Here is a 27,922-nt window from a genome sequence, read left to right as displayed (position 1 = left end):
GTCTTAAAAGCATTCTGAGTTGTTTCGGTCTTTCTGGCCAGGTACAGAAGTTAGACTTATTGCACATTAAGCATGCAGAAAGTGCTCTACACCTGTAATCAGACAGTCAGGGCACATAGGCCATTGTAAAAATGGCAGATCCCACTTTACTGGATGGGTGTGATATCAGACTTCAGCACTGTAGGTTAGTGCATCAGAATGAACAGCTGTACTACATCACATCCCAACTCACAGTAGGTCTGATTCTGCTGGTATCCCATGGAGCATTGCAGCACCCTACTCCTGTCCTCCCCCCCCCACCCTGGCCCCTTGAGAGGTGAAGGTCTAGCTTAGGCCAGAGCTTATCACTAAGGGTGTACAGAAATTCACGATTTTATGATTTTTGTGGAAACCATGAATTCAGTCAGTCTCTGAGAAAAAGGCCAGTCCCCACAAAAAAAAAAGCATGGGGACTGTGAAAAGGTGTGAAATCAGCAGCAAGCATAGTGAGGCAAGCTGCAAAAACAGAAAAGGGTTGGAAGCCCTGGCATTCTGGAGCATAGGGGAAGAAAGGAGGGGGAGATTTTCGTAGCACAGTACAGCTGGCCCCACCTCACCTCTGTCTGTTTCAAACCCACAACCAAAGTGTAAGCAACAGGCAAAACTGTGCCTTTTTGCTAGTGATCTTCCAGGCACCATTTGGCAGAGCAGCTACAAATGAGCACCACTGCAAGTAAGGCAGAGCTGTGCAGCTTCTGGTCCTGGGTGGGGGAAGGGGTCCAGACAGGGGACTCACCAGAGGTCCCTTGATGCCTCTCTTGTCTGCAGGCTCTGCATTTGTGCACGCAACCCGAGATGCTGGATCCAGGATGGTTACCTGGACACCTGCAGAGCACCAGAGACATGTGCATAGAAGGTACCAGTGGCATGAGGACCAAAGTGGACCCCTGTTGTGGGCTGTTGGAATGGACAGGTTGTTGACTGCTCAACCCCGCTGTGCTGTCGCACTCAAATGAGCTGCACAGGCCCAAGAATGTACTGCAAATGTCCAAGAACAAGACCGCTGTCTGAGGGAGGCTGCATGTGCCACTATGGGACTGAGAGAGTCAGAGGCAAAATATGGAATTTATGCACAGGGTCAACAATCACTTGGGATCCAGCTATGACACCCCTGAGTGGCATCACCACCACCTCCTGTGGGGAGACCATTGCCCTCCCAGGCAGGAGTGGTGGGGCAGGTTGCACCCCCCGCACCTCCCCTGGCATGGAGAGCCCTGCTCCAGGAACTACCCCCTGGGCCAGCATGCCTGAGAGTCCCATGGCAGGGGGCCCAGATGGCAGCCATGGGGGAACACTCCATATCATGCATTTGTTGAGAGATGCTGGGTGGGGGGGGACCTGGAACAGGAGATATAATACATGGAAGCTGCTGACCTCTGCTTCAAAGAGCCAGGAAGGTATCCAGCAGGGCCTGCTCTGAGGCGTAGCACTGGGGGAGGGAGGGCAATCGGGGTGCCCAAGGTGTGATGCCAGGCCTGGCATTAAATCAGCCTGCCTTCCAGGGCCAAGTCACTACCCTCGGCTGCTGGCAGTCGCCAGTGTAGTCACAGGACCACAAAGAGAATGGGGAGGAGCAGCCTAGCAGGCCAGGCTGCTGCAGGCTCAGGTCCCACTGTGGGGCAGTAGCACAGCCTCTGTGAAGATAGGTAATTCCATCCAAGTTCTGGAGTGGGCAACATTCCACCGTTTTTCTTTATTATGCACACACAAAGTTTGGCAGCTGCAGTATTTAATTAAACCTGGGGGGGGGCAGCAGTTTCACACAAGGCATTCCCCCAAGGTTTCATACTTGTTGAGCCCCCTGTGGCTGCCCACTCCCTTCACCTACATCATAACCACCTGGTACAGCCAAAATCTTTCCCCACTCTCTCAATGTTAACTGAGAAGAAGGTTCCAAGTTCTGGAGTGGACAACATTCCCCAGTTTTTGTTCAATAAAAACACTAAAGGTTTGGCAGCTTCAACATTTGATTAAAATGAGACACATCTCTTTCTTGCTCTGCATTTCCCTGCATCCTGGTGTGCGCCCCTGGGGAGGGAGAAGGGAAGGGGGATGATGCCCAGGCAGCCTGGGTTGTGAGCAGCAGTGCCTGGGATTCAGGGCCAAAGGAGCCTGGAGCTGGAGACCCATGGCCCAGTGCTAGGCTGTGGGCACTCAAAGCCCTCCTGCCCTACTTATCTGGGGAGGGCTCCCAGTCCACGACGGTGAGGAGCTACTCAGCCAGGGCTTCACAGATCTGGACAGCCTGCCGCATTGCAAGGCCAGGGTCAGGGCCACCAATATCAGTGGATGGGTGGAAATACAACAAAATACACACACATAAAGCTTGAAAGTTAGAATCCTTCCGCCACTGGCTTCTTCAATACCTGTAATTAGCCTCTGAGTTTCTGCAGCAGACGAATTGCTCTATCATTTTTCTGTAGTCAAAAATAAAGTGAAAACTACAGGCTAACAATTTTCTAAAGAGTGCCATGAGTCTACTGAGCGGTGACTTGAGTCCATCAAAGGGTGCCTTGAGTCTAAAAAGGTTGAGAAGCACTGGAATATACTGATAACATTTCTGGCAATATGGGGAAAGAATGGTGTCTCAAAAACTCTACCTAGAAAGCAGAATGTAGTCAGAACAGGTTGTGGTGCACTGGTGTGACTTGTTGGTAGTAAGATAGATCTCTTTACCATCTCTGCTTCTCTCTGAAATTAAATCATAATCTCTGTAAATTAATTTTGTAATCTTGTAATTAATGTAGATTAATCTTGAAATGAAACAGGCAAAAAATTATGGTAGCCAGGTCAACATCAGGAACTTGCAAATTCTAGCCAGACATAAATGGGAACACAGACATGTTTGATACTTGCTTCTCTTGTGGAAGCTAGGGACCTAAATATCCCTCATGAATTGCAAACTCAAGTGACAAAATATACACACAACCATCTGTTCTTTATGAGACCAAATCCACTTTGGTTCTAGAGCTACCTAAATACAACTTGGGTAGAATTTAGGTACCCTAGTTCCAAAGACTGATTCAGGTTGGCATGGTTCCACAAGCCACTAAACTTGCTAGATACACTGATTGAATTGAGTATCCACCGTAGACTTCAGGGTTCCCTAGATGACAACTGAGCTTCAAGCACAATAAGAAGTGAGCCAATTTGATCACCCCAAGTGCTGATCCTCCATCTTTCCAAAGTGGGGAACGGGGTTAGAGACACTCAAGTCCCTGAAAAGATCTGACCAACTAGGACTGTTGAGAACATGCCAATCTCCCGTTAACTGGACTGAGTTCAGGGCAGAAGTGATGCTGGTGATGTCTAGTTTTTACTCAATAGTTTAGTGGTTAAAGCACTCACTCAAAGTGGAAGACCTTGGTTACATATCTTCCTCAGCCCAAAGGAATTTGAACTCACACCTCCACCTTTCCAGAAGTGTTCTGGGTCCCTCCCTTCCACGGGAATGTTGCAGTTACAAGGCTACAGTGACAAGCTCCATCTGGTTTGTTTCCTTCTTGCCCAGTAGCTCTTGTATGCTTAGCTTCCTAGTTCCCCAGCTTTCATATGAGGAGACTGACCCAAACTAGCTGGTCCATTTGAATCTCCTCAGGCTCAGGAGACAATACAACCCTTGTCTCCCACTTCTTAGGTGTTCTAAATATTAGTTTACCACTCAAAAAGTGACCATCACCAGTCAGGTGACTATGCTCAGAAATGAAACTAGCTTTTGCAGATTGCCAGTAAATGGAGCCTCCTAACATGCAATATGAAGCTGTTGTCTATGCACTAGATGGAGGCAGGAGTTCAGATGCGCCCCATGCTCAAAGCACACTGACAAGCTATGAAAATATTATTGTCCCTTTGTACAGAAATATTATTGTTCCTCTGTACAGTTGAAGAAACAAAAGCACAGAATAATGAAGTGACTTGCCAATCAGTCTGGGAATTTGCCATCATGGGGGGTGGGGGGTGTATATGTGTATGTTGATAGTAATGGAGGCAGTTGGTGGAAGAGCCAAGAGCAGAACCCAGATCTCCTGCTACATGCTCTGATGGTTTACAGCCCCAAGAGTATTCTTACTACTTCCCTGGCCTTATTATTGCCCATCTTGGGCCAGTTTGAAATGGTCTCAGTGGGTGCTGTACTGGGATTTAGGCTTCCCTGCCTCCCAGCCCTGTTAATTAATTTTAAATTTGATAGGCATTGGGTTTTAAAAAACATAAACCTGGCAATAGCTATCAGAATGTACAACTTCCTCCCTGACCCTGGGTAAGGCCTTAATCACTAGGCTACAGAAGCAGATTCCTTCCTTGCTTTGCTTCTGGCCCCATGACTTGCATTCATCCTGGGACACTAGCCAGACTTTACTAGGAGGGGCAGAGTGCCATGTGCCCTAACTTAATCTATTCCATAGCCTGGTGCCTAGGATATTCTACCAGGGGATGGGAGACCTGAGTTTAAATCCCCGGGTCAAGGGAGATCCTGGAACACAAGTATCCCATACCATGGACAAATGCAGTAAACACAAGCCTATTTGTCATAAATGGGCACAGTTACAAAGACAGAGAAGCATTCCCTGCCTACTCAATCCTGGGCTGTAAACACCAAATCAGGAAACAAGACTGTGAAACTGCCCTGCGTGTGCCCCTTGCTACTACCTTCAAGTGCAATAGAGACAGACCTTGAGAGTGGTGGCAGGAGATGCCCTCCAGATTGCTCCAGTGCTTCATTTCTAGGTTTGGTGCATGTGGAGAGGGAGCAGGTAGATGACTCATGCTTCTTGGCAGTGGTCTTAGTAACACTGTAGAAGCAGTACATAAAGCCCAGATGCACCTAGGGCATGCCTAAATCATCTCCTTGGAAGAAAGAAGATGTAGGTATGTAAACCATAGCTGGATTTGGGGGTCTCTGAGATTTCTCCATAGACTTGTCAGTGGAAATACTAGATGCCTAGTTGGGTGACTTTGAATCTCCTTTCAATGGAAGGGCCTTAAAAGTTAGGCATTGTCCTGCCTAATTTTTGGTGCTTCCTAAGACTCTTATTTGAATCTTGCCCCTTGTGCTTTCCCCAAGTGCATTTTGTGTATGGTCAATTAGTTACTCCAGTCATCTCCCATTTCTGTCAATTCTAATCTGCTGTGTGTGATGTATACATCCTTAATGCCCTGTGTAATATTCAAGTGGCCCAAGAGCACCATCTCTACCGAGATGCTTAAATAATAAAACATAATCCAAAAACATACCATTTAGCAGACCAGTACACTAGGAATCCATTATTCAACATGGCACCTCAGCTATGCATTTCCTTCACATTCTTTGTACAATTCTCTTACAATGTTCTGCCAGCCCAGATGCTTTCTGTGAGATGTTATGTAATTAATTTACTTCATCTACAGTGTTTGGATGACTTCAGTGATGAGGCAGAATATGAAATCTGTGCCCTGATTCATTAAAATTTCCCAGGGCATTTCAGCTTTGAAAAAAAACCTTATTAAGGCTGGTCCAATATGCTAAGCATCGAAAGATTTCAGTGTTGTTGCCTTTGGATACCACATAACATGCTATCTAAATCAGCAGAGAAATGCTAAAAGATATAGAACCAGAAATTCCCTAATTAGATCACTGGCTATTCAGGAAAGTATATCTTTCATCTCTAGCAATTCAGCGCAATTATGTGGGGTTCTTCACAGCACCCTACAGAGGCAGTCAGATGATACTAATGTTTTTTGTGCAGCAGTTGAGTAAACAGCTGACCGTCATGGTTACATTAAGATTCACCAATTGTATCCTTTTCTCTCTTTTTTGCAATGCTGTATTTTGTAGAATGATTAAATATGTCCAGTGCTCCCTGTTTGTGAGAAGCTGGGTAGGACCTTGCTACTGCTTGTGTTCATTCTATTCTATCTTCATCCATTTATTTTTCTTATAGTTTGGGCCTGAATCTGATCTTGCTTCCATCAGTTTTATTCCACAGAATTAACTGCATTCATTCAAAAAATTACTGTTGCTATTGCAGAAGCCCACAGCCTTTGAACCCTCTGCTCAGAGTGTATGAAGCATCCCTACCAATTGTGCTCAGCCTACAGAGTGTAAAATCAGTGGAACTCAATATTTTGGCCCCATAAGCCAGATGAATGGCACAAGACTGGCCCACAGCCTGGATTGAACCCCATGTGCCAGGTTTGGACACTGTGCTGCCCAGTGTGCTGGGATTTGGGCGTGTGCTACCTCACCTGATCCCATGAGTTGGTATCATGCCCCATGTTGCCCTGCATACCCAATCTAATGCATAGGGCCATAGTCCACAGGGAACCCCATGAGCTGGATGACCCAGCATTAGGGGCTGTATCTGGCCTGCAGGCTAGGGGTTGAGCACCTCTTGTGTAAATCAGTTACAATCTGTATATCAGAGGCTAGTGCTTTAAACTCTGGAAGCCTCTGGAATTGGCCAAATGCTGGCTAGTACATTCCCTCCCTGCCACCTGCCCCCTTAACAGCTCATTATACAATACATCATGCTACCTTACGCTGACATCACCCTTTATATGAGGGTCTCTAAGCATATCGTGATTAGTTAAGCCTCATTACACCTATTTAACTTTTTTTTTAATTGACTTTTAAAATTAACGTAAGGGCGCTGCTAATGACAAAGTAAGCATCTGAACACAGAGCCGACTAACTGTATGAATTTAAACCAGTTTAGCTATTTTAAATCCAGGCAGAGGATGAACGGAATGAAAGCCTAAAGGAATATAAATGGAGGCAATATAAATATTCAGGGCCAAATGCTGCTTTCACTGGGTTTATATCTAAAATTACTCTAATGCAAATGAGAGAACAATTGTGAAAAGAGCCACTAGATAGCTCTGAATTAAACAACAAAACTGATAAAAGAAACGTCAGTGCAGCCATATTCCTATGGATTATGCCATTCCATTGAGTCTTAACACTTCACAAAATGAGTCAAAATTCCAGTGAAAAATCAATTTGGGGAAATAACCAAAATATGGTTTTCAAAACATCCTATTTTGGCATTTTGGGGGACAAAATATACTGTTCATTTTTTTATAACAACTTTCCATTTTTTTTGTATATTACTAAATAAGAACATGTACATTGAGACATGTTCCATTCCCCCCCCCCCCCCACACACACACACACCTCCCAAAAAATCGGTATGGATTGACCAAAATGTTTTGAAGGATTTTACTTCATTCTGAATCAGAATCATTGAAAAGTAGGGCTGTATGGGGCCTTGGGAGGCCATCTAATCCAACGGCCTGCTTGAGGCAGACTCATCTGACCTGCTTAAAAGCTTCCAAGGACAGAAATTCTACAACCTCTCTTAGCAGCCTGTTCTACTGCTTCACTGCCCTCATAATGAGAAAGTTCTTCCTAATATACAAGCTAAATTTTTCTTCATGCAATTTAAAACTCTTAGTCTTTACCTTATCTCTTGTGGCTACATAAGTAATCTAGCATCATTAGGTCCTATGAGAAAGGAGGAATATAGATATAGTTGGCCCCCAAAATTAGATCATTCTCTAGTTCCTGTTTCCAAATGGGAGTTCAAGGTGCCCCATTCCAGGATGTACTGGGCCCAAAATTTCTTTCATAGGCTCCGATCACCATTCTCATTATAACCAACCTTAAGGTATTTGACAGCTGCTATGAATAATGACCCCCCACTCCACTCAGGCTTCTCTTCCCCCAACTAAATAATTCCACTTTCTTCATTATTTCCTTGTACATCATGTTTCATAGGACTATTTTTTTAAATTATTTCCTGGAGTCTCCAACTAGTCTATATCTTTCTTGAAGCAAAAGTGAACAAATGTGGACAAATGTCATCCAGGTGAGGCTTCAGTACTCCAGGTGATTGCTGAATATAGTGAAATAATCTATTCCCTTGATTTGCAAATGATGCTTCTATTAATGTAGCCCAGCATAGGCACCAGCTTTTATTTTCACTGGGGGGAGGGAGGGGGGCGGGGGGGGGTAAGATGATGGACATGTGGAAACTTTTATGCATTTCAGGTGACAGCCCTCTTCCTAAGGGAGCCAGGGCCCTCGGGCCCCCATGTACTCAGCACCTCTACTGCTCAGCATGCTATTGGCTTCATTTTTTTTTTTTGCAACAAAAGCATACTGCTTGGATTATTTTCAACTTAGGATCTACAGTAATGCCAAAGTCCTTTTCTGCAGTACTGCAGCCTAACCAGTCATTTCCTCATCTATATTGTATATATAATTGTTCCATCCTAAGTGCAGAACTGTGCACTAGTGCTTATTTCATTTCATTTGATTAATTTGGAACCATTTCTCTATTTTACCAAAGTTAGTTTAAATCTTAACCTTGTCTTCAAGGGTGTCTGCAACTCCATCCAGTTTGGTGACATCTGCAAATTTGCTAAGTGTGCACTCAGTTCCATCCTCAAAATCATTAGTGATTGGAGAATTAAACTCTTATTTTTTAAAATCCTTCAGAAATGAGGTTTCCTTCTGTTGCACTGATTTATTTAAACAACCTTCACATACCTCAGCAGGTTTGCATAGGAAGAAAGTAAATATTTAGCAAGAGAAGAAAGTAAATGTATTGAGGGCTGGCCTTAGGTTTTCATCATGGTGACAAGATAAAAGAAATTAACATTAAATTGATTTTTAAAGATTCATTGGATTTATCTGGGATCATGAACCATAAATGCTTTAATCCTCATCACTTGAGTATTGCATAGCATCATTACAAGTAGAGTTAAGGTTGTTGGGATGCCTGAACTGTGGAGTTCTATACCTTAACATGGGGATGTCAACGATATAGCCCTACAGCAAAGCAAGTTCACCCAGCTTCCTGTGGTCCTTGGAGCAGCCCTGCACACCACATACAGCAACCACTGACCCTGGCCTCACGCAGGCACATGGCACTCAGAGCCAGTCCAGCATGTGCTACACTTAACAGGTGGTGCTGGACCTGGCACCTGGGGGCAGTTTGGGATACACTGCATACAGTGTGTGGGGCTGTCCAGGTGTGCAACATGTGGTGACTGCACCCCACCAGTTCTACATGCTGGATCTAGAGCTGGTCCAGATTGGCCCCACAGACCAACCCCAGTGCACAGGCTGGTCCAGCATGGGGACTACATGCAGCACACACCCTGGACTGGCCAAGCTGCTCATGGGGCTGGTCTGGGACTCACGCTGCATGCAGCACCTACATGGGGCTGGTCTGTGGGCCTGATCTGGCCTGCAGACTTGCCCTGTGTTCCTCATCTGGCCTGTGGGGCCAGATGAGTTTGATCCCCCTGCCTTAACACACTTAAATTTCTTTTAAGTTTAATCTTAAATATGGATTCCCTGGAAGTACAATGCCAGTCACTAGGAGTGTAGTAAAGCACTGCAACAAGCTACCCTGAGAGGTGGTGGAATCTCCATCCTTGGAGGTTTTTAAGACCTGGGTAGACAAAGCCTTGCCTGGGATGATCTAATTGGGGATGGTCCTGCTTTGAGCAGGAGGTTGGCCTAGTTGACCTCAGGTCCCTTTCATCTCCATTTTTTTTTAGGATTCTATGATTTTAGGGAGCACTAATATCTTCCTGTAGTTTCCTTTTGTCCTTCCTGTATGTCCTTTTACCACATACATAATTTTAAGTTTGACTCATCTCAAATGGAAGACTTCCATAAGCTTGTTTTCACAAAGGATTTGTGTACACATACATTCTTTAGACATAATCAATGTATGTATCTTATACTTCAGAATTTTCCAAATTATCTTTTCCAAATGAGGTTAATCTACTTTGGAAGTAGGTTAAGTGAAAACAGTAAAATACATTCTTCTTCTTGGCTAGGAGTGCCCAACACATGCAGTTTTCTTGGAAAAACTATTTTGCTTTAAATTCACTTCCTACCTTATTCTGGAATACGTTTTCATGTGTAGACAAGACTTTAGTTGTTGTTATGTTCTGATACTACCCACAACACACACATGCATGTATACACACACTTGTGTTTTTCTTCCTCAACCTTTTTGTTCCCCTGAGGTAACCTAATTTTTTCCAAACAGCAGCCTGCCAGAGCAACCCCCTTTTCAACACTTTGAGAATATAAGGGCAATACTGAACAAGTAAGGGCAGAAAAAATATAATCATGCTCTAGAAGGAAAGCATGTTTCAAATAACTAAGCAGTAGAACTTGTATTGTAACTCACCTTGTTTATTTTTCACATGACTGCACCTATAAATATGAAAATATTAAAGAAACAGAGATATGATACCCTGTAGTGTGATGACTCTATATTAGGTTCTTGTATAACATCCTACAATATCCCAGAAATTACACTAAGATTATGAAAGCAGCACACAAAACAATGGACCCCTAAGGTATTAATAAAATCCTGAAATGAATACCAGTCAGAAGAAAAAATAGTCTATGGCTTAGGGGACTCAACCAGGAGCTGAGCAGTATCTTTGCCACAGGTATCTTACATGTGATTTTGGGTAAGTCATCTAAGGGCTGGATCTGCCAAAGTGAAGTCGTATTGAATTCCCCCGTAGTCACCTATATCCAAAATTTAGGTCCTCGCAATCCTAGCTAACCTTAGACTTGGCTAACTTTCTGCCACTAAATTCCCTAGTTACCTAAAGATCTGCTAAAACACCAAGTCTTTATTACTGATCAGCTAGCTATCCCTCCAGTATCCATAGACTAGACATTCCTCCCATCTCACTTTCAGGCACCATCTAGTAGGTACGTTTAGAGCAAAACTTTTTGGTCAGATTCCACATTGCAGGATGAGGTTATGCCATTCGTTCTTCCTTTCCTCCTTTTATCTAGTTGTTTGATAATTACAGCACCCACACCAGAAGTAGGAGATCAGTGGAAGGAGTTGGATCTGTATGTCCCAGATGGATTCTGTAACCAAGAGGTTATCAGGTATCCAGGCATGGGTTCCTCTCAAGTCTTTCCCCTTAGACCTGTTTCATTTAACATGGAATTAATAAACAGAGCAAGTGCAATCCTACAGCTTATTGGTTAAGGTACTTACCTGGAAGAAAGGAGGCCTGCGTTTCAATCGCTGATCTAGCTAATACCCAATATGATACGATACATTTAAATATTCATTGGAGCCCTCTCCACAGTGTTTCCTTTCAGGTAGCATAGGCTGTCTTTCACTCAGCATGCTGGCTACTGTGGATCCCATTTTAAGTATATAAATCTCCCCATGTAGGAGTACAGAGAGCCTAAATGCCCAGTTTAGGCTCCTTCCCACTTTCTGGAATCCACAGCCCTAAGTCCTTATCTGTGGATTTAGTCCTATAATACCCTGCATTTCCGTTTCTTTAAAATGGACTGACAATGGCACTTCCCCAATTCACAGGGTAAATACATTATAGATTGTGAGATTCTCAGATACTGTGGTAAGATGGACTTAATATTAAAGATCAATTGATCATAGACTGCATCTTATGCAGCAAAAATCATTTTTCATCTTCACTGGGCTCCTTCTAAATTAAAAAAAAAGAAATAAATACATTGTCATTAGATACATATTGGAGATGAAACACATTGCAGGCAACACTTAGTCACATGTTTTGATCAGGCCCTAGTATTATTTCTTTCCAAAAAGAATTGATAACTCAAGTTAATATGGTTTTCAACACAGCACTGATACTTTTGGCCGGGGGTAGATCCAGGGCGGGTACAGTGGCATGGCTACACCCCCCTTTTGGAGTAGACTGCACCACAGGAGCCTCCAAAAACTTTTTAAAGTCCCTAGAACAGGTGAACATCCTCTCTCCCATCCCCTTCCTACTCAAAAGCATGCCCCCTCTGAGCTCGATCCTCCTCCTCCCTGCCTGCATTTCCCTGCAGTCTCAGGAGCTGGGAAGCACCAGAGCTGTTCCTCCCCACTGCATGGGGGCTAGGTTCAGCTGGGTTGGGGACAGTGGCAGTGGGGGTTCCCCTTCCCTGTGACCAGGCAGGGTTGGGGTGGGGGAACTACTCTCTAGCTCCCCTGTTGCTGCTGGCCCCTCCCCAGCTGAGACCAGTTGCTGCTCAGCCTAGCTGGCTCTGGAGCTTCCCTGCCCCAAACAGGTGGTAGCTTAACCTCTGGTAGCTCCAGGCAGCCTGCTCCCTGGCCAGGTGCAGACCCTTGAGGCTGCTTTCGGTGTCTTTTATCTTTCCCACTCTGGGCTCACATGGCTAACCTTCTCTCACTCTTCACACTTGTGTTAGCTCCCTTGTTGAGGGACTCTCTACTTCCCAAGACCTGGTTCCCCAGCCTCTGGTGAGTTCTCCCAAGTCTGGGGTGGGTGGGTGTGCGGAGGTGCTTCTAGAGCATGGGGCTGTTCAGACTCCCCCGAACCCTTAGTAACAGGGCAGGGCCCTGTTGTAATACCTAATGAATTTAAATGGAATCTTTCCCAGGATGCACTCTTACCGCAGGTCTTATCAGCGATATGCAGGATTATATTACTGAATTAGAAAAGGTAAGATATCTCCAGAGGTTGAAATCTGGTATGATGAGATGGCACAGTTGGCATCTATAGAATCATGTTTAGCAGGTGTAAAGCTGCTTTGGAAAGTTTGGAGCAATTTGGAAAGAGTTCTTAGAATATTTTGGTAGCTAAATTATTACTCCTTATACACTCCTTTTTTTCTTCTTTGAATCTTCCCTTCCTTTTTTCTTTTCCTTTTTATTGCTTATTGTTTGTGACAGATGTACATCATTCTCACTGTTTTGTGTAATTGATATGTATGTGTGTTTCTGATTTTTGTGTTGCATTTAAAAATTAATTAAAATATCAAAAACGTCTACTCTGAATATTGGAATATAAAATACATAATATATCAAAAAGTAAAATGAAATATCAATGCAAGCAAATATCTGAAAAAAATTATACAGGACATAAATCTGCTTATTTGGAGTGACTGTATATTAGTACATTTCTAAGAGGATTCATAGCTATTTTGGTTGATTTATATATCATTTTTCATGAATGTAAGGGTATTTTGCAGATTTAAAAACTATCCATAGAGGCTTGTATTGTTAGAACTATATGACCAGCGAGATACAAGGATAGTTGTAGGCCAAATCTGTAGGCAAAGCATACACTAATCCCCAAATTGCCCGTGTCTGTGCATCACATAAGTAAGCAATTCTTTTGTACACTCATTTCTGATAATGTGCACATCAGCTGCAGAACGGCATTTTTTTAATTTTAACATGAGCAACTGTACAGTATGCTTTACTCGCCTCCAGAATTTATAGTTATCTTTTGTATGGGACCCTAAATAAAGTGGCTTTGAACTAAGTGCCATATGACTGCATGTGTATTTTTTTTCTCTCTAGGTGTGTCCCCACATGCAGGGGCGTGCACTTGCAGTAGCACAAAAATTAGCAGCACAATTTTGTGCTGCTACTTTTTGCTGCTATGCACACCCTTGCATGTGTACTGCAGTGCAGAGCAAAATGCCCTGCTTTGGGTAGGCTGCCCGTTTCTCCCAACTCCCGGTATACTGGACGAGCCAGGGCAGACCTGGAGGAGAGGAGACACTCTGGCTGGCAACCGGAGTGTCTCCCTGGAGGACCCAGACTCCAGTTTCTCAGGGACACGCTCCACGTGTTCTGTGCCACTTTTTATTTTTTTCCTGCAGATTCTTTTACAGCAAACTGGTTTGAGGCACCACAAACTGCATGTGCACACTGTCTGGACACATCCTATGGGTTCTACTCTCTTGATGTGATTACAGTTGTATGTGAGCAAAACATAATTGAGGTTGATGGATGTAATCTTCAGTTTAAAATAGCTACAAAAAACAATTGGATTCCTTTATGAAATGATAGTGACTCCACCACAAAAACAAGTAGAAGTTCCTGCCCAAAATAAAAGCAAGCATGAGGCTTCTGTAGTAATTTGAACTATGTAGCTTAGCTAGCTATTTTTTTTTTTTTTTTCTTTTTAGCACAGGGCTGTGTGGGTGCCAGAAAGCCAGACATATTTAACCTAGAGAGCGTGCTTTTAGGCTGAGAACTAGCTGAAAAAGGCTTGGAACTTAAGCTTATTTCTTTGTGAACTCAGTGGAACAGGACATTGTATATTCTTTGTGAATGGAGGACTGCACTAAAGATATTTGGCTCCATTATGAATTTTTTCTCTTCGTGGAAATGGCTCAAAGTGCCTTACATTTTGGCTAATAGCATGGATCAAAGTAGATAGGATAGCCAAATACTGAGCTGTCAATTAACCAAGGAAAGCATGTGCAACTTAATTTCTCTGTGCCTTAGTTACCCATCTATAAAATGGGGGTAACTGATAAATGAATTAATATTTTTGAGTCATGAGATACTTGGATAGCATAATTATGGGGGACATGCAAATAAATGGGATAGAGACAGTCAACAGCAGCCCATTAAGTTGCCTTCTGTGGAAAGACTTGTAAAGTGCCCGTAGCTTAGTACTCAAATAGCCTGGAATCTAGTATTTACCCTCCCAATTTTTCTGTGACGCATTAGTATGTTTTATGAACTGCGGCATACACTGCCCTGTTTAAAATCTTACAGAGAAACTGAACATGGAGTTTTTCAGCCTGAAGCTAGCATCCTAACCACTCAACTATTCTTCCTTTTCTCTCCCCTAGAGGTTTAATATCCCCTGTAATACCACGTTTTTGGGTTGATCCCAACCTAGTCTCTCAGTTGGCATTCCTGTATGTGCGAGAGAGATGAAGGTACAGTTTTATGCGCATGGTTATGTTATAGGAGCTTGGAGTGAGGCTTGCATTTCACTCAATCCATTGAAGTCTTCCGTTTATTTCACTTAGACCCTGGAACAGCTGCTATAGTAGTGATTTGCTGTTGGCATGCTGTCATCAAAACCAGTGAACTGCAAGTGAGAATGTCATAAAACCATGCCCATCCCTCAGGGGGGAAGATTGCTTTCCTTGCACACCTTGCCTTGGACACCAGCCAGGAATTGAATCTATATGTAGCTATTTACTCCATTCTATAAGGCATTGGGGATGAGACTTTTCAGAATTGCACCAGTGCAAAATAATCTGGTACAGCATCTTGCCCAAGCTGATGGAGCGTACTTACAGCTGATAGAGGCATAGACAACGTCTGTTAAATAAAATGAACAGATTTTTATCTTTGTTTTTTTGCCCAATTGTCCCCTTTTAATTTTTTTAATATAACTTTAATATAAAAAACAGATGGGAGTTCTGTACTGTACAGACACGGGAATATTCATGAGAGAAAGATGTTTAATGTAGTTGGTTTAATTTAGCTATTATGTGAATGAATCGCTGGCCTTCTGCTTTTTCTCTTCAGGTTTTCTTTCGGTCTGGTTTACAAATGATCTCCTCATTTGTAAACCACAGTAGGCAGGGGCATTATGTTCCAATAATATTCATGTTACATTTGGTGGGCCCATTCTTTTTATATAATCAGTCACCCTTAACCCATGTTTTAAGGGTGCTTTTATTTTGCTGGCAGCACCAAAACTAAAACACAATACAGCCCTTTACATACAATGAACACAACAGGGGACATTTTTTCTAGTCACTGAGAGCACTATGTAGCATTGCAGTGGCAAGAATCTTACCTAGTTATCACAGTAAATTTGTTCTAGCAGTGACATTTAGATTGTCCAGGTGATACATAAGATAATGCAGATGGTTTCAAGTTACAGCTAAGCTCCTATTATGATCCAGTGGCTTCCATTATTAAGTGTCCATTCTTATATGCAACAGCACAACTAAGTAGATGTTGTAACTTCATACTGAATAGCATAGTCAAATTTAATAAGGCTTAAATAAAACAACACTGTTAATGATAGAAAAAGATCAGCAACAGGAGAGATGAACTTTACACTAAAAATATTCAGTCTATAAAACACTCTTTAAAAGTATCGTTATGACTTCGGTTACGGTTAAAGTTCCAGAATGGTTTCTATTGTAGCTCTCTTTACTTATAACTTTCAAAAGTATTTTTTTGGACTGTAAGTTTCCATGTTTTTGTCTAATATAAAAGTTGAGCTCTCCTAAGGGCACTTGTGATAGAACTTGCATCCCCTTCTCCATTGACTTTCTAGAATAACATCCAGCAACATATTTTAGTGCAGTGAAACTATAAATAGGCTGTCCTCTTATGATTAGGCACAATGAATATTAAGCAAGTCTGAAGTTCTCCAGGGTACAGATGAAGAAGAACCTTTATTCATGGACTAGTATTCTTATGTGAGGACAAATCCTATCGCTCTCAGAGGCTGATACTTTTTTTTTATACGTTGCAGAATTAAAAAAAACAACAACTGTAGTACCAGATTATATCTTTATGCAGATCTTCTTTTGGCACGGCGCAAAATCTGTGCTCAGACCTCAAATGTGTTCATTTGTCACATAATAGTTAGCAATGTGTTCAGTCATTTTTTGTTGCTATCATGTTTTGACTCTATATCTACATTTAAATCCTATTTCTCTGACAAGATAGTGAAGTATTTCAGTGGCATAATTTACAGTAGGTTTAGAGAGGGGTGGAATCCCATGGGACCAGCCTATTTTGTATTTTTATCTCCTAAAGACAGATTTTTCATCTACTTGTATTTGGTTGCTATATAACTCCTGTTTTCTAGAAAAGTAGCAAATGCTCTGTACTGGCTTTGTCAAGGGTGGACAATTATTTTGGGTGGAGGGCCGCTTACTGAGTTTTGGCAAGCTGCCGAGGGTGCATGGATAGCCCCACCCCTTGACAGGTGCCCCATCCCCTGGTCGCCATCTTGGGACCAGAAGTTCTATCCCTAACCTCTGACCTTTGCCACTGGAAGTCCCTCCCCTTGCCCCTGGAAGTACTCCTTTGGGGAAGCGTTTGCCATCTTAGGGGGTAAAAAAACCAAATTGCATACTAAAAATCAAACACCTATAATAATATATTTTAATTTAATTAAAAAATATTTTTTTGTCCTGATTTGTGTGCGTTTGTGGTGTATATGCAGAAGTGATTGCATATGGGGGTTTGTGGGTGGGTATGGTAGCCATGTAGTGCAGAGTGGCCGGGCAGAAAAGTGGGGAAAGTGGCGGGGGGGGGGGGGGAGTGGAAGTGAGCAGGAGCATGGGGCCTGCATCAATGTCCCAGGACCAACACCGGTGGGGCCCAGAGCAGAGCGGTAGGAGCGCAGGGCATGGGCTGGCAGGGGTCTATTGAGCCGGGCTGGGATGCACCATCAGGGAGAGGGGGGAGCTGGCCCAGCTCCATAGAGCCCCTGCTGGCCAGGACCCTGTGCTCCTGCTGCCCTGCTTTGGGCCTCACTGGTGCTGGCCCAGGGACACGGGCACGGGCCCCATGCTCCCACCCAGCTGCTGCTGGCTCCCACATGCCCATTCACTCCCAGTACCCCACCCCAGTGCCATGGTACAGGCAGGGAGCAGCACGCAGCCCTGACTTTGCACTTGCCTGCGGGGAATGAGCTAGTGCTCAGCGTGGGGGAACAGTGGCTCCCCCTCCCTGCTGTGGCTGGTGCCCCATGTTGCCCTTGCAGCCCTTGCAGGGCTGTCTTGCCTCTCCGCTGCATCATCGCCACCTCATGGAGCAGTTGTGGCAATGGAGAGCAGGCATGGGAAGCCTTGCACAGGCTCCGAGTGGCTGCAGCACAGGGCACCAGCCACAGGAAAGGGGAGTGGCTGCTTTACCCGTGTGCTGAACACCAGCTTGTTCTCTGCCATCGCTGCTAGCCTGGGCCCTGAGCCAGCTCTAGGCTCGCCCACCACGGCTGAAGCGCAGCAGCAGCAGCTTGGCAGAAGCTCCTGCTCAGTGCAGAGGAAAGCGCCCCTTCCTGCTCACCGCCACCAGGCAGTGTTTACTGCGGCCGCCCTCCCAGAGCCTGCGCTACACTAGGCTGTGGTGTGGCTGTTTCACCGCCACTTCTGTGCAGCCCAGTGGCTGCTCCACTGCTGCTGCACTGGGTAGCGCAGAGGTGGTAGTGAAGCAGCTGGACCACAGCCTAGCACGGTGCAGGCTCTGGGCAGGTGGCCACAGCAAACGCTGCCCAGCGGCAGCAAGTGGGGGGGCCACTTTCCTCCGTTCCGAGCAGCAGCTTCTGGGGAACAAGCTGGTGCTCAGCATGGGGGGAAAGTAGCCACTCCCCTTCCCTATGGCTGGCGCCCCGTGCCGGAGCCACTCATAGCCTGCGTGCGGCTACCTGTGCCTGCTCTCCATTGCCACCACTGCCCCATGGGGTGGAGGTATGCAGCGGAGAGGCAGGACAGCCCCAAGCAGGCTGCGAGCAGCTGCAGCAGGAAGTGCCAGTCATGGGGTAGGGGGAGGCCACTTTCCCCCTGTACTGAGCACCAGCTCATTCCCTGTAAGTGGGTGTGGGGTCGGGGCTGCACGTTGCTACCTGCCTGTACCATGGTGCTGGTGTGGGGGCACTGGGAGTGAATGGGCATGCAAGAGCCAGCAGCAGCTGGGCAGGATCGTGGGGCCTGTGCCAGCATCCCAGGGCCAGTGCTGACAGAGCCCAGAGCAGGGTGGCAAGAGCGTGGGGTCCCAGCCAGCAGGGGCTCTATGGAGCCAGGTCAGCTCCTCACTCTCCCTGCTGGTGTAGCCCAACCTGGCTGCACAGACCTCTGCCAGCCTGTGCCGTGCGCTCCTACCACACCACTCTGGGCCCCACTGGTGTTAGCCTTGGGACCCCAGCACAGGCCCCATGCTCCCACTCACTTCTACTCCCCTCTGTGCCTGCCGCTGCTTTCTCACCCAGAGGCTCTCAGCTGCATGGCTGGACTGTGGGGCTCAGGAGCTGGCTCATCCCCAAGGACTGGGGTGATCCCCGCAGTCCTCCCCTGCCTCTCCCCATCCCCTTCTTACCTGAATTTCCCGTGCTGGCACAGCCATGAACAGTCCCATGATCCCAGGTCAGAAGCGGGGGTCGGGGTGGGGCTGGGTGGGCCCTGCCATTGCAGGAGCCTGTCAGGGCTTCCCTTAGATCCTACGACCCCTGACTCCTGTCATCTTTGGTTCCCGCAGGCTGGATAGAATGGCCTCGGAGGCCGGATCCGTCACGTGGGCCATATTTTGCCCGCCCCTGTGCTACATAGTGCCACAGCCTTTGGGTTGGCAATCCCCAAGCTGCTTTGCTCGAGTCCCATTATGCTAGATCGGTTTCCTTAATGTGGGTAAGCTGCAGGACTCTCTCTCTACCTTGACCTCTGGAATGCTTCCAAGATATGGTTTTGTCTGTTACCCTTCACAGACATGATGAAATAGATCCCCAAGAGCAGGACTTTCCCTTGGTCTCCTCAATGGATTAAGTATTTCCAGATGTTTTGGCAGTTTGGGTTTCAAGCTTATTCTTCATAGGGATGTGACAGTTGAAAGCAAGCAGCATACAGGCTTTATAAGGATTCTTATACATAACTACTCTGATTTTGTCTATCACAAGAAATAGTACAGATCTATACACAAGGGCCAACATGCCTGCATTTTATTTCCAATCTCTCCACCATTTTGAGGTAGTTTAGAGTTCCCTTTTCTGAAGGTGGCCTGTCCTCTGAATCATAGCACTTCTGCTAAAATAGGACTTGCCTGTGAAAGTCTATTCTTTTTCTCCTGTGTCTGTATGAACACTTCCCCTCCACACAGTTTCTCAGTCTTAATGTTTATAAAAAGCCACACCAACATGTAGTTTGTGTGGTCTAATGCTGGGAAAATACAACTGCTTCTATACCCTGGCCACCTGCAGAAAAATTGAAGAAAATAAGACCTCCGACATCCCAAGGAGCTTCCATAAGAATGGGAGCCACTGAGCCTATTGACTCTTCATTAGCAGCTCATGTCTTGGAATTTCAGTCCAACAGGGAAGTAAAGAGACAAAAGAGAAGGGAATCAGCCACACAATCAAAACTGAACTTGCAGACTTGCACAAGCCTAGAAAATCCTAGTGTCAAAAGACTTGATAAGTTGTGTTTAGAGAGATTCCTCAAACCATCACACACAGACTAATAATTACATTATGTGATTACATCTGTAAATTCCCATAACACATCTGTAAACTCCCATAACACTTAGTTTAAATGACTAAGTAAGTACACAGAGTGCAGACAACAGTATATGAAGGATGCTAATCTAATTAAATGGGGTGTTTCTAGAACTAGAAATGCAAGCAGTAATTACTCATTTATCATGAGTTCTCTTGTGTCATCAATTGTTGTTGGTAACTGTTCCGTTTACTGGAGAAAAAAGGAGTGTTGCATGTGATCACATTTTTAGAATAAAATGTTATCTTGCACAATAATAAAAACCCCATTATAAGGGGCCACCACTGTATGCTTTTTAACAAACTTTCATACTGTCTCTTTGATCCAACAAAATACATCCCCAGTAAGATTGTTCTAGCAAAGGCCATAAACCATGTTCATGCCCACATACATGGGAAAACAAAATCTTTACTTCTGTAGACACAGACGTTAGTAAGGAAAACGGAGGATACATTTTGATCCTTTTGTACTTATCAGAGTGGATTTTTGGGGTCAATTTGTTCATTAATTCACAGACAGAAGAGCAGCTCCCCATTGTAACTCATGGAGCTTTGCAAGAAGTACAACAAATTACAATGATCCCCAGGACCCAACAGCCATTTGCTATTGGGTCCCAGGGGGTTACAGAATTGAGCTGCTATTTAGGGTGGCTTTGAGCCTGCAGCCACTCTCCCTAGCAAAGCCCCTCCCAGCTCCAGCACTGTTTTCAGAAGGCAGGAGGGATGGGGAAAGGTAGTGGAGGGAGCTCATTCTAGGGATTGCTCAGCTGGCGCTGGAGGGTAGAGTGAGTGGGCTGGAGCCCCCCCCACATCAGGGGAGCTCCAATCCACCCACTTTACCCTCCAGTGCCAGCTCAAAAAACCCCAGACCAAATTTCCTCTGCTCCTTTTCCCCCCACTCCCATTCTCAAGACAGCACTGGGAGCAGGGCTGAGCTGCTCTCGGTGCACACAGACACAAGTTACTGAAGGTGCTTTGCTTTGGAGTATATTCAGCTGAACGCTTATGCAACGAGGGTTCATACTATTGCAGGATCAAGCCCTTTTAAAGTGCTCTGCAGCCATGTACTTGTGTTTCATCATGACCATAGAGCACTTTCAGGGGCCAGATTGGGTGAATATACTCACTTCTGTCTGCCCCTTAAGATACGGACTTCAAGAGAAAAGCATTGAATCTAGCTGAGAGTTTAGTAGTTCCTTTTTCATAGGTGCATATTATATATAGTGCATGCAAGGGATTGCTGATAGCTGCCCAGTTCTTGGGTTGGGGTGTGCAGGAGTGAATTTCTTTGGCGTAGCTTGTTTCCTTGGCAGAAGTCCTAGAAAGGCAAGTAGAAACAGGTGAACAGAAAGCACAAAAAGTGGCAAGGGGGTGGAGTTACCTATGTGCCTTTTGCATTTGTAGTATTTCAAGGACTCAGGCAGATTTGTATTGGATTGTATTTCGATGTGTAAATACCACTAATTAGTAGAATGTGATCTGGCCTTTATAGCTAATCCTTGATGGTCCTGTTTTCTGAAGCGGGGGAATGCATTTTTATCCATTTTGAATTATCCAAGTTAAATACCATCAACTTGTCATGGACACACAAAGTAACCACATGACTTCAGAACTATAACCTTATCTCCCTTTGCCTCTGTTATTTGTTACTGACAATCCTTGTAATCTAAGATGTATTACAAGTTCCTTCTGCCTGAGGTGGTGGTTATTTATTCATTTTATTTGATTTCTGTGCTGCCCTCTCCAAAAAGGCCCAGGGTAGTTTACAATAAAAACAAGATGATACATCATTAAAAAACAGATAAAATATTAAAATAAAATAATAAGTAAATAAAGCAGCTCCCCAAACTAAGCTTTCAGTATCATTTGGGGCATAACCCTGTCTGCTAAAAGCCTGTAAAATTAAATAGGTCTTACAACATTTCCTGAAGATGTCCAGGCTTGGACTCTGACAAGCCTCGAGGGAGAAGGAGTTCTAAGGCTGAGGAATAACTACTAAGAATGATCTCCCACGAATCTGGCGCACAGATGCAGGAGGTTGGTATCGGCTGATCTTGGGGATCACAATGGAACATAAGGGAGGAGGTTTCTTATGTATGTACAGCCAGTCCATTTAGGGCTTTATGGGTCAAAACCAGCACCTTGAATAGTGCCCAGAAAGCTATGGAAGCCAGTGCAGACTCTGGCTTCATTGTGGATGCTGATTTTTCTCTGTAAAAAAAAAATAAATAAATAAATACTTATACTTATTTTTATGTACCACAAAGCACAATGATAAAAATAATGAGGGTGGTCATCTGAAAAACAGAAAGTATATTTATTGCGTATTTCTGGCTTCTAATCCTAAAAAAAAAAAGAAAAATGTTCTAATGAGGGTTATTAAAATTCTTTTCATGATGTTACAGGCACCTTAGTCTTTTATATCATTATACCCACTTGAAAGCTGGTTAGGAATAGAAGCCCAGGTCCATATAAAAATGAAGGGAGTTCAAGCTTTCTGTTGTGAAGGACCTCATCACTTATCACTTTATACAAACTGGCAATTATCTTTAAGTTGAACAGTAAAGTGTAACGTCTTTCCTCCAAATAAGCAGAGCTGTTCATTATGATGAAAGGATGCCTGGCTATAAGAGAGAAGGTTTAGATCTAGAATACAACAGTGTTGTATTTTTTTTGCATATCTCTGTTTTTAGATGTCTAAAAGATATCTGTTCTCAAACTTACTTATCATATCTCTGTTCAATTTCTTGTATACAAACATGATTTACAACTCTGTTCATTTTAACACTTCCCAATGTACAGACACCAGGAAATCATCAGCTAATACCACAACTCAAAATAAGAGATATAAAGTTCAGCAAACTTAATGGAAAGATTCCACTGACTTCCATGGGCACTGGAGGAAGCTGAATCTTAGATCTAGATGAATGTCTTTAAAATGTTTTGCCAAACAGTCATTTAAAAATAACTGAATGGAATTTGCTTTATCTGATTGCTATTATATTTATATCCTATAACTATTCTAGCATCAATTTCAACCAGCAACTTTTCAGTACACAATAGGCAATAAATCAAAACAAATGTTATACTTGTAAGGAAAACTAGTTGCATCTACACAAGAAGCTATGGTGCTATAGTGATGTGCTATGGCATTGTAGCATCCATTGGCAAAAACCATGACACCGCTACTATGTCGCCATAGCAAGGCACTCCCTCAGTATAGCACATTGCTATGGTGACATAGCAGCCAGAAATAACCAAAAGGAAGTACTAAATTAACGCACAGTAACAACAGTGCCATATGGTCATGTGTGGATGCACCCACTGATTCCAAATTAAGTTTACCTAGCCCAAGAATGTAAACAGAATCACATGATTGATGTGTTATACCAAAACCATCCATACTGTTCTGATTTTCAGTAACCTGGCCATAATAAACTTTAATAGCATATGGATAAAGAACTATTCATAAGAAGTTTGGTGACTAATGTTGAATTATATATATATATTTTTTTTATTTGACAAAATCAAGAAAACAGCTTCCAGGCAATTTGTCTAGAAATAAGGCTAAATTATACTTTGATTATTAACAGGGAATTAGTTACTCAGCTTTTTGCAAGATATTCATTACAAATTTAAAAAGGAGGATTTACAAACTTATTTAAGATTATATATTAAGAATAAAGGGTAAGTTTTTAGTAAATTTGAATGACCAAATTATGAACATTCACTGATTTTTTTTTTCTTCCCCCACTTAAGTGTTAGACTATTCAGAAATGTCAAAGTTGTATTAAATTGCTTTGTAATTTATTGCATTATTATAAGAATTACTCTAAGTAAATTAATGCTTATTTTGAAAAGGATAATAAAGTTTTATAATATTTTTTTCTAATGTATATGTCTCATATATTTGTGCCTCTCAGGCACTCCAAGACATCACTCTAAATCTTCCCAAGCAACTTTTTTTTGTTTTAGAAGAGGAAATTGTCTGGTCCTCATAGGCTGGGCTGTTTCAGTGTCATGCTGTCACTTACAAAGATTTATTTATGGCATGCATTCATCAGTGAGTGATGGTGGATATTGGAGCTGTTCTGCTGACTGATGATGCATTTTCTAATGTGGCTATAGAGACTGATGTTAGATTTGCAGGTCCTGCCATGATGGTCACTGCTGTACATGACATTGGGGGCTACTATACTGGCAGGCTGTTTACTTCAGTAACGTTTCTCTTGTAATTTGAATGACCATTTCTTGTTGTGATGTTGGACTCCATGATTGAGAAGGGAGTGCTACTTTGTCCTGTCTCCTGTTAAGGCCTCTCAAAGGTTTGGGTCAATTCCAAAAGCCATCCTATCCTGCTTGCAAACATCCTTTGAAGTGCAGTTTTGAACACCCTACTCTTCTCTCCCCACCAGCAATTTGGCCAAATAGGGGATATGTCTATGCAAAACACTATGGCACTGTAGCTCATTGCTATGGCAACATAATGTCTAAAAATAACCATGCACCATAGGGACTGCGCAGTACTGGCACATACTGAACATACACATACCGGTGTGTCCTGCAGTCATTTGATACTTGCTAAGCAAAGCTAAAGTAAGTACTAAGTGACTGTGCAGTACCAAATGTGCAGTCAGGAGCATATATATATGTATCCAGGATGGACTTTGGGATACACCCATCTTCCATCCTGCAGAAATGGCCAAGCCAAAGTAGGCATTGCTGTTTTGATGGTTGGCTTTGGCAATGACCTTGGTGTTGGTGATTCTGTCTTGCCATATGATGTCAAGGATGTGCCATAAACAGCATAGGTGGAAGCTGCTCAGCTTCTTTTCTTAATATGCACATATTGACCATGTCTCACTACTATACATAAGGACACTGAGGACACAGGCCTTGTACACAAGCCGCTTAGTTTTGATTGTGAGTTTTGTATTGTTCCAGGCTCATTTGGAGACCTTACTGAAAGGCATAGCTACCTTTCCAATTTGCATGTTTAGATTTTCATCCAGTGATAGGTTGTTGATCATTTGTTCACTGCCTCAAGAGGTGTGTTGTCAAGACTGAAAGATGGTGACTGGTGAGCCCCCTGTTCTAGAAGCACAGTCTTCTTGATGCTGATGTCATCCTGAAAGCATGGGAGAGGCGATTCATGAGTATTTGTAGTGGATTTTCTTCATGAGTAGTGAGTTCAGCATTGTCAGCAAAAAGGAGCTCCCTAATAAGTACATGCCTCACTTTTGTCTTGGCCTTTAGACGTGATAGATTGCAAAGTTTGTCATCTGATCTTGTGTGGAGGTATATGCCTTTCTCCAAGCCATCAAAAGCATAGTGCAGCAGCACAGAAAAGGTCCCAAAGAGTTTGGGTGCCAAAACACAACCCTGCTTCATTCCACTCATCATCTCAAACCTGTCAGAAGTTGATCCAGCAAACTGAACTGTGGCCTGCATGTTTTCATGGAAGGAGCATATCTATACTAAGTAATGTTGGGGGGCATCCAATCTTTACCAGGACCTTGAACAAACCTGCTCTGCTGGCAGTGTCAAAGGCTTTTGTCAGGTTGAGAAATGCTGTATACAGTGGCTTATTTTGTTCTCTGCATTTTTTCTTGCAGTTGGCGTAAAGAGAATATTATGTTTGTGGCAGGGGACCAGACTCGATCTTACAGGTCCCTTACGGTCCTTCTATTCTATGATTCTGTGATCCACTATTAATCTCCCTGCTATGAATCTACACTATGATTCTGGGTAAGCATGATCAGCAAGTGGTTGCAAGCATTTCAAGATGACTCTGGCAAAAGCCTTGCCTGTGATGCTGAGGAGAGAGATGGCCCTATAGTTGTTGCCATCACCCTTTCTCCCTTGTTCTTGTAGATGGTGATGATGCTATCATCATGCATCTCCTGGGGTACCTACCTACCTTCTTTCCAGCAGCACACTAGGAGTTGATGAAGATGTGGTAACAGGCTAGTCTTCCTGCCCTTGAGAACCTCAGCTGGGATGCCATCCTCCCCTGGTAATTTTCCACTTGCTGGAGAGTCTATGACCTTGCTAAGTTCTTCAGCTGTAGGTTCTGTGTCTAGCTGTGCCAGTGCACCTAGAGTTGGAAGTTGTTACAGTGCCTCTTCTGTAATGTCTGTTTCATGGGAGTAAGCTCTAAGTAATGTTCAACCCAGCACAACATCTGTTTGTTCTTATCAATGATTTTTACTTTGCCATTTCAATACTTAAGGAGGTGATTTTAGTTACAGCTGAGCCAAGGGCTGGCTTCATGCCATCATACACAACTTGGAGGTTTCCCATGTCTGAAGCAAACTATCTCTTGACATAGGTCAGTCCAGTGCTGGTTTGCGCAACATCTGTACCATTGTCTTGGTATACTTCAGCTTAGCCTGGGAGCCTTCTGTTGGATTCTGGTTGTATTTCAAGTAGGCTATGTTCTTGGCTTCAACAAGTAGTAGCATCTCTTCCGAGTGTGCCTCAAACCAGTCTTAATTTGACAATTTATTTTTACCAAATACTTCTGTGGCTGTTTCCTGGATGACGGTTTTTAGCCTAGTCCAAGTTCCTTCAGCATTTGCAGTTGTTGCTTTCATAGACATAGCTAGCTCAAAAGTCATTTGAAAGTCAAGGCACTTCCTTAGGCCTTTTGTGCTGTGTATGTTAATTCTTGTGCTTGGCTCTGTGCAGCTTCTTTGATATCACTTTTGCTTTGCTGACAATACGGGCATGGTCTGTGTCACAATCTGCACTGTGATAAGTGCAAGTGTGCAGTACATTCCTACTGGTGATCATGAGGTCTAATTGATGCCAGTGGCCAGATGGTGGGTGTCTCCATACTTTTTGATACACGGGTGGTTTAAGGTGCAGAGTTTGAGAAGACGCTGGCCATTTTCATTCATTTTTCCCAGTGCCATGATGTCCCAGGCAGGTTGGCCAAGAGTTGTGATCTGTACCTACTTGAGCATTAAAGTTCCCTAGGAGGAGCAGTCTCTCATTTGTTGCTCAATGACTTGATGCAGGGCATCATAGAAGTTATCTTTACCATTTGAAATTGCCTGTAAAGTTGGTGCATAGGCACTAGTGATGTTAACAAAACCATATGACTGTAGTTGGAATGAGATGATGTAATCTGATGTTCCAATGGGGGTCTCAATGGTTTTGACCAACCTGTTGCAAACTGTGAATCCAACCCCATGTAGGTGAGTATCTTCTGCATGTCTCCCTTCCCCCAAAAAAGTGTAGTTGGCTTCACAAGTGGAGCCTGAGTTGGCCAATCCTGTCTCCTGCAAGGCTGTAACGTTGATGTTAAGTTTTTGCAGCTCTCAATCAATCAGTGCAGTCTTCTGGACATTATCCATCATCTGTAAATTGTCATTCATGCTGAGACGCACAGTCCTGACATTCCAGTTTCCCAGCTGGAAGGTTTTAAGGTTCTTTTCTTGTTGCCTGGTACTTGATTTGCCATCTTTTTTTTTTGTCTTTTGGTCTAGCCCCATGCACCAAATGAGGCAGGCAGACCATGGTGTGTCAGCCCTTTACTGGCTGAGGTCTTAAGGCAGGTAGTAGCTGGCCAGTGGAACACAATTGAAGGTGATCCATGGCACCCTACTCCATGCCAGTGCAAGTAGCAAAGATGGAGTGTCTTCTCCATTCCGTTTTGGCTGCAATGGCTTGGGCAGTTGATATGGAGACACTCGAGTTGCCCATATATCAATGTCCCCATCTTGGCCAAGGTGGATGATCTCTAAGTAAAGGCAGAAGCCAGTACATTTGGAGCCATCTTGGCTCCAGGAGCAGCCGGTATTAAGAAGATCTTCAATTTGTCCGCCTTTCAGGCCTCCGTTCATAGACTGGTTGCCAACCA

The 27,922-nt window shown here is 43.8% G+C and overlaps 1 long non-coding RNA gene across 1 annotated transcript in view; it reads left to right on the top strand.

Moving 5' to 3' along the window:
* The first annotated feature begins 12,175 nt into the window (after positions 1–12,175).
* LOC132249991 (uncharacterized) overlaps positions 12,176–27,922 on the top strand; it is a 38,890-nt gene continuing 23,143 nt past the window's right edge. Inside the window, exons 1-2 of the long non-coding RNA XR_009461561.1 lie at positions 12,176–12,308; positions 12,449–12,510. This is a non-coding gene — a long non-coding RNA (uncharacterized LOC132249991). The remainder of the gene's footprint in view (positions 12,309–12,448; positions 12,511–27,922) is intronic.

This window comes from Alligator mississippiensis, chromosome 4 (genome assembly GCF_030867095.1).
Source record: "Alligator mississippiensis isolate rAllMis1 chromosome 4, rAllMis1, whole genome shotgun sequence".
NCBI classification, from domain to species: Eukaryota; Metazoa; Chordata; order Crocodylia; family Alligatoridae; genus Alligator; species Alligator mississippiensis.
Note: the sequence above shows the minus strand (reverse complement) of the source record. Positions and strands in the feature narration are given on the sequence as shown.